Source organism: Salvelinus alpinus, chromosome 18 (genome assembly GCF_045679555.1).
Source record: "Salvelinus alpinus chromosome 18, SLU_Salpinus.1, whole genome shotgun sequence".
Taxonomy (NCBI): Eukaryota; Metazoa; Chordata; class Actinopteri; order Salmoniformes; family Salmonidae; genus Salvelinus; species Salvelinus alpinus.
The window spans coordinates 14,932,998-14,941,188 of NC_092103.1; the positions used below are offsets into that span (position 1 = coordinate 14,932,998).

At 40.6% G+C, this 8,191-nt stretch overlaps 1 non-coding gene across 1 annotated transcript; it reads right to left on the reverse strand.

Annotated features, from left to right (window-relative positions):
- On the reverse strand, positions 1-55 carry LOC139544697 (U7 small nuclear RNA). The gene has a single exon (XR_011668935.1). It is a non-coding gene; the product is annotated as a U7 small nuclear RNA (small nuclear RNA).
- Positions 56-8,191: the final 8,136 nt, after the last annotated feature.

Here is an 8,191-nt window from a genome sequence, read left to right on the forward strand (position 1 = left end):
GCAGGCTTTCTCCTTGAGGAAACCTACTGGAGAAATACTAAAAGAGCAAATTTTCCATAACCTGTAGGTGGGACTGGGGTCTGAACGGATAGTTCAGAGCTTCTGCTCTTTTCTATAACCTGTAGGGAACACAATATATGGTCTATACTTGGCATGTAGGTTTCTCACTTATGGGTGCCACCAATTGGGATATGGGGAGGGGACTGGGCAGAGTGTTTGTAAGTTAAATACTATAGTATTCTACAGTATACTACAACATTCTATGGTAAGTACTACACATGATCAAGGGATACTACAGTAGTAGTATAGTAGTAGTATAGTATTCTACAGTATACTACAGTTTACTACATAATTCTACAGTAAGTACTGTAGTATTCTAAAGTCAACTGTAGTATTTTTTTCATGTGGGTGTCCTCTTATGGTCCTGACGTTAATGTCATGTTTTAATGTTCCTTGAACGTTCTCAGAATGTCAGTGGGATAATGTCTCACTGAAATCCTTAAAGCAGGGGTGGCCAATAATATTTGCTCGAGGGCCACATTGTGATTAAAACATTCAATGGAGGGCCGTATAGATCTTTTTTCTGAACTTATTTGAAAAAGTATTGGACCATTAACATTTCTACATTCTTTCTATTTAGTTTTAGAGTTTCCAGAGTGGCCTGGAGTGTTTGTTTTTTTAAAGGGGAACTGCACCTGCTGATTCGGCTTCGTCTTTTGGCCTGCTCCCCAAGACATTCTGGCTGCCATGACAGAAGCCAAAAGGGAGTTGGCTTGGGGGTGTGTTTAATATTTATTGGGTGTGTCCTTGACACCAACAAGACACACTCATCTGTCAGAACCTTGCCCACAGCTGTTTCCCCCCACTCAATCACAACAATAAAAAACGAATGCAGTTTGAGTTCAATAACTACAGGCAGATGTACTGTATGGTGAAATGCCGGAAGAAGCTTTGAATAGGTCTGTAGCCTACAGAGTAAAATGAGAATATGAGAATATGAGAATTGCTGAATTTATGTAGAAGTGTTTTGATAACTTTCAAATATAATAACAGGTCCATGTAGAATAAACAACCCTTTACATAATACCATAGAAGCAGTGTTATGCTAATATAACAATGTGCACTTTTCATTGTCGTTCCCAGCCGGTACAGACACTGTGCCTACCGGTATTTTGTCTGGTGGTAATGGGGCTACCTTGGTAAAAATTAGTGGTCATACTGTACCTTCCTGTGTAGTGTCCCGTATACAACAGGAGTTCCCTGTTCCTGGTGAAGAATACACAGGGTTTCTCCCTCCCATATTGACTGATACATTTCAATTCAATAACAAAAAAAGACAGTACAAGTAAAAGTTGTGTATAGTAAAAATGTTATGCCGAGTGCCAGGACTCTCTCCATTTAGAGACGTCAGTATCAAGCCAGTTTGTCGGTCAGGACTCCATCACATCATTTTACAAGTCTCCAAGTGCTTGCTCCATAGATGCATCTGTGAACACATACAGAGTCACTGTTCTATTACCAATGGCACTAAGGATAGGTGATATCTGACAAACAAACATATACTATGAAGTTTTTTGAAGTTTGAACAGGTCAGACTAAACCTTCCTAATTCTGGTCTTCTCATCGACGACCGTTCATGAGCAGGCAAGAGGTGAGGCTGGAGGTAAGGTCTTTGCCAGCACCCCATTGATGGGCATGGCAGCGTAGATCAGCTCCTGGCCCCTCATCAAAGATACTGGTTGGTCACACACAACACACACACAGAGAGCACTGATTTACATTATTAATGGTGGTTATGATTAATATGGTGGAACCAACTTGATCCCTGCATTCACGTTTCTATTTCACTTCAAGTATCATGATATGGAAGTGAAATGGAATTGTAAATGCAGCGGTCAAGCTGGTTCCACAAGGCTAGGTTATAAAGATGAATTGGGACAAAACTCTTAACTGTTTTGTCCTTTGACCAGGTCAAGTGACACTAAACTGATCAGTGTCCTCCCTGTTCCATTTATAGAAATTCTCACAGCGAGGTTATGTCTGATGATGCTGAGGTTCCCCTTGCTGGTCTCCTCTATGTTGCATGTTCGGTTGCAAACTGGACATCTCTCTAACAACTCCTGCAGACAATTATCATAAACAATTTACTTCCTCATCTTAAAAGGTGTTGCTGACTGGGGTGACACAGGGTGACACAATAGACCGCCAAGTGGTAAATTGCATTTTGTTATAAAGAAAGGACAAAGCTTTTTGATAATCCACTTCACAACCAAAATGACTCTACTACTGGGTGAGCCTGTGACACAGGGTGACACAATAGACAGCCAAGTGGTAAATTGCATTTTGTTATGAAGAAAGGACAAAGCTTTTTGATAATCCACTTCACAACCAAAATTACTCTACTACATGGCTGGGTAATTAACCTACTAGTTAATCAAACTGGATATTTTTTTCTATAACATTTCACATAACACACATTACTGTTGTTGACGAAGCCTTCTGTGTCATCAGGGCACAAAACTCAAGCTAATGCTATGCTTTACAGATGTAGACTGACTGTATCTCCAGATTGGATTAGATTCAGGCCGGTGACACCGTTAAGGTTTGTTGCTCCTAGTTCACTGTATTTTTCAGACTCAGACATGAGTTAGCTTGTTTTGCACTAGACTATACAGAATACACGTGTATGAGCTACGAACTAACTTACAAATACAACTTGTAGGCTAATGTTAGCTATCAAGCTAGCCATCACATGATAACATTACATAACCAGCAGCAGCTAGAAAATATACAATATGGGCTCCCGAGTGTTGCAGCGGTCTAAGGCACTTCATCTCAGTGCTAAAGGCATCAGTACGGACCCTGGTTCGAGTCCAGGCTGGAGTCCCATAGGGCGACGCACAATTGGCCCAGCGTCGTCCAGGTTAGGGTTTGGCCGGAGTAGGCCATCATTGTAAATAAGAAATTGTTCTTAACTGACTTGCTAAATAAAGAAATTGTTCTTAACTGACTAGTTAAATAAAGATAAAAATATTTATATAAAAATTTAAAAACTTGTATGCACTACAACCTAATTAAGTTGTAATGAGGTAGCTAGCTAGCTAGCTAGTGGACTGTGTTAAGCTAATGTCAGCTAAAATGTTAGCTAGCCTGCCTCGATAGCTAACGTTAGCTAGTCTGCCTTGCTTCGCCAAAAGATACCTACCTTCATACCAAAAAGGGGCATTAATTGTTGACGTAATTGTAATCCATACCCAACTTTAATTTATTCATTGTGACACACTCAGGTTCAGATTTTTTATTTTACTTACATTATCCTATTTACCCTTTGTAGTCAATTGGCGGTCGCTCTTTACCCAGAATAACTCAAACCTCGGGCCGGAGTGAATCGGATATCTGGCCCGCGGGCCGTATGTTGCCCACCCCTTCCTTAACGGGACCTAACGGGAACGTTACTTAATGTCCTTAGCTTTTAGCTGGGAAGTTATCCATACATTCTAAAATAGATTAACATCTTGTAAAGGCAAATGCAGTAAATTCAATATTATAGAAATAAAACATATTTCAGAGTTTTGTACTCAACATCTGACTGTCCAATTTGAACAGAACTGTCTGGAATTGTAGTGATTGTTTCCTTTCCATACTGTGTTGAATATGAGTTTCTGAATAATGGGAAATATAACATATACTATTGGCATTGTGGACTCAAGACAAGACATTGAGGTTTATCTGCATAACTTAATTGCATAAAACATCATAAATGTGTCTAATAAATAATAATTTGATGTCAACAAGAGTATCAAGTATTCTGCTTGAGAATGGATGTCCTGTAAAAAACAATATAAAGACTGCTTTTAGTGTTATCCATTATAATAAACTAGGGAGCTGTAATCACAAGGCATATCCAGGTTATTAGTTTACTTTTTCTTGAAGTTGTATGCTGCATCTGAGGAACTTTTACTATGCAACATGGTCAACATGATGTACTACTCATCGTCAATGAAAGATTTAATATAGTGTTTGTCCCATGAACACAGGGGGCCCCTCAGGGGTGCGTGCTCAGTCCCCTCCTGTACTCCCTGTTCACTCATGACTGCACGGCCAGGCATGGCTCTAACACCATCATTCAATTTGCAGATGACACAACAGTGGTAGGCCTGATCACTGACAACGATGAGACAGCCGTGTGGAAGAAAGAAAGCCGTGTGGAAGAAAACACTTTTTCAGATACTTTTAAAAACAGCAAACCGAGCTCTCTCTAGCTCCGCGTTCAGCATGTGTTGCTCTCTGATGATTGATTGATTAATCTTATGCTACACAAAGACAAATGACACATTTTTCTAAGCTAATCCAATCAGTTAGTAAACCTTTTTGTACCTGTTATTTAAATGGTTGTTCCAGTTTAAATGGCTTAGGTAGGTCCTCACAATGTTCTGAACCCTTGCAGTCATTCTCAATTTGCAGTTAGGGTTGTAAAATGCTGGTAACTTTCCGAGGTTTTCTGGATATCCCAGTTGGAAGATTCCTGGAAACAGTAAGGAGTAAGTAGGAAATCCATAATCCTTCAACCAAGGTTTCTAGAAAATCTGGAAAATCTGTGAATTTGGGGAAAGCATATTTGCAGTCCTGATGTGGCCTGTAAACCAAGATGTTAAGGCCCCTGTATTAGGGTAAAATTAGGCCTCAAAATAAGGCATTATGAGATATGTAAAGTATTGTCATAAAGAGGAAATCCTTTTTGAAGTCTTCAGTTAGTTATTTCTGGCCAGATGTGAGTGGAAGTGTTGTACCGGTTTAAGTGGTCTATGGTAGAGGTACATGTTTGCCACTTTCAAGCAACACGGCCTTGTCACTATGGTGGTTCCCTATAAAAACAAAACGTACCTTTTCTAAGAGCATGATTTTATACTTGTGGGGTATGTGTAAGAAAAGTACTGAGGTATGAACTGGGGTACAATTATGTCCCTGTAACTAAAGCTACAAAGGATGTACCTTACAGAGTACCACCCCAGTGACATGTTTGTACCTCTTTAGGAACAAATCTAAACCTAAGTGTAGGGTACTGACATGTGGGTGTTAGGGTTAGAGCACACTGGGGTAACAGGGCTGGGATGTATCAGGTAAGTAAGTTTAGGTGTGTGGGTAATTGGGCTGAGGTATGTACACTAAACAAAAATATAAACGCAACATGTAAGAATTTCAAAGATTTTACTGAGTTACAGTTTATATAAGGAAATCAGTCAATTGAAATAAATTCATTAGGCCCTAATCTATGGATTTCACATGACTGGGAAGAAAGATATGCATCTGTTGGTCACAGATACCTTTTGTATCTGTTGATTGCGGCCTGTGGAATGTTGTCGTACACGTCGAGCATCCCAAACATGGTATCTGGTGAGTATGAAGGCCAGAACTGGGTCATTTTCAGTTCCAGGAATTGATAATACACATGGGGCTGTGCATTATCATGCTGTAACATGAGGTGATGGCGGCGAAGGAATGGCATGACAATGGGCCTCAGGATCTGGTCACGGTATCTCTGTGCATTCAAATTGCCATCGATAAAATGCAATTTTGTTTGTTGTCCATAGCTTATGCTTGCACATACTGTAACCCCACCGCCACCATGGGGCACTCTGCTCACAGGGATGACATCAGCAAACCGCTCGTCCACACAATGCCATACACGCAGTCTGCCATCTGCCATTACCGTTGAAACCGAGATTCATCCGTAAAGAGTACACTTCTCCACGTGCCAGTGGCCATCACAGTGAACATTTTCCCATTGAAGTTGGTTATGACCCCGAACTGCAGTCAGGTCAAGACCCTGGTGAGGATGACGAGCACGCAGATGAGCTTCGCTGAGACGGTTTCTGACAGTTTGTGCAGAAATTCTTTGGTTGTACAAACTCACAGTTTCATCAGCTGTCCGGGTGGCTGGTCTCAGACAATTATCCAGGTGAATAAGCAGGATGTGGAAGTCCTCAGTTGGCGTGGTTACTCATGGTCTGTGGTTGTGAGGCCGGTTGGATGTACTGCCAAATTCTCTAAAACGATGTTGAAGGCAGCTTATGGTAGAGAAATGATAATTCAATTCTCTGCAACAGCTCTTTTGGACATTCCTGCAGTCCCTCAAAACTTGAGACATCTGTGGTATTGTGTTGTGTGACAAAACTGCACATTTTAGAATGGCCTTTTATTGTCCCAAGAACAAGGTGCACCTATGTAATGATCATGCTGTTTTAATCAGCTTCTTGATATGCCACACCTGTCAGGTGGAGAATGGAAAAATGCTCACTTTCAGAGATCTAAACAAATTTGTGCACAAAATGTGAGAGAAATAAGCTCTTTGTATGGAACATTTCTCAGATGTTTTATTTCATCCATTCAAAAATGGATAAAAAAATTAATAAATCCTCATCAATCTACACACAATACCTCATAATGACAAAGTGAAAACATGTTTTTAGAAACGTCGGCAAATGTATTAAAAATCTAAATTCCAAATTGAGCTCAGATTCATCATATTCCCATTGATCATCCTTGAGATGTTTCTACAACTTGACTGGAGTCCACCTGAGGTAAATTCAATTGATTGGACATGATTTAGAAAAGCTCACACCTGTCTATACAAAGTCCCACAGTTGACACTGCATGTCAGAGCAAAAACCAAGCCATGAGGTCGAAGGAATTGTCTGTAGAGCTCTGAGACAGGATTGTGTCGAGGCACAGATCTGGGGAAGGGTACCAAAACAAATTGAATGTCCCCAAGAACACGGTGGCCTCCATCATTCTTAAATGGAAGAAGTTTGGAACAACCAAGACTCTTCCTAGAGCTGGCCGCCCGGCCAAACTGAGCAAGAGGGAAAAGGGCCTTGGTCAGGGAGGTGACTAAGAACCCGATGGTCACTCTGACAGAGCTCCAGAGTTTCTCTGTGGAGATGGGAGAATCTTCCAGAAGGACAACCATCTAAGCAGCACCCCACCAATCAGACCTTTATGGTAGAGTGGTCAGGCGGAATCCACTCCTCAGTAAAAGGCACATGACAGCCTGCTTGGAGTTTGCCAAAAGGCACCTAAAGGACTTACAATTCTCTAATCTGATGAAACCAAGATTGAACTCTTTGGCCTGAATGCCAAGCGTCACATCTCAAGGAAACCTGGCACCATCCCTACCGTGAAGCATGGTGGTGGCAGCATCATGCTGTGGAGATGTTTTTCAGTGGCAGGGACTGGGAGACTAGTCAGGATTGAGTGAAAGATGAACAAAGCAAAGTACAGAGATTTCCTTGATTAAAACCTGCTCCAGAGCACCGGAAGGTTCACCTTCCAACATAGCGTCATACCCCAAAAACTTGAGGTTGTAATTGCTGCCAAAGGTGCTTCAATAAAGTACTGAGTAAAGGGTCTGAATACTTATGTAAATGTGATATTTCAGTTTATTTTTTATACATTTGCAAAAATGTATAAAAACTGTTTTTGCTCTGTCATTAGGGCGTATTGTGTGTAGATTGATGACGGAAGGAAACAATTTAATCCATGTAACATAACAAAATGTGATAAAGTCAAGGAGTCTGAATACTTTCCCGAATGCACTGTATACTGTACCACTTAACATGCATAGACCAGTTAACTAATGCATGCAAGCATTTGCTTGTTGCATGCAATGTTGAGGTCTTCTCTTCTCTAGGCAGCCTATTCTTAGGCTCAATAAATTGGCTCCAGGGTGTCCCAGCACTTACCATCTGGTCTTGAGTTTGTGAGAGACTAAGCAAACAAACCATTATGGCATAGAGCAGTCTGTGGTCCATCCTTTCACATTGTACAGTATGTGCCTGTGCCTTCATATCTGTATTTTTCTGTCTGCCCCTCTTATTTGTGACTTTCTATCCCAATAAAGATCAAATACTAATGAAAAAATATCTAAAAACAAAAGAGAATTGGATCGCACCGTATTGTTTGTTTCGTGGTAAATTAAACATGTGACGTACTCTTTAACAGTCTAATGTTATCTCAATGTAATACATCAGGGTTATCTCAAAGTACTGAAAAACACCATAGTGGTTATAACTCATTATTGTAACTTCCATCCAGGATCCTGTAAGGTTGGAAATCAATCATACTGCCCACTGTTGATAACAGATGAAAAGACAGAGCTACTGTATAAACAGAGCAAAAAAATATGAATTTA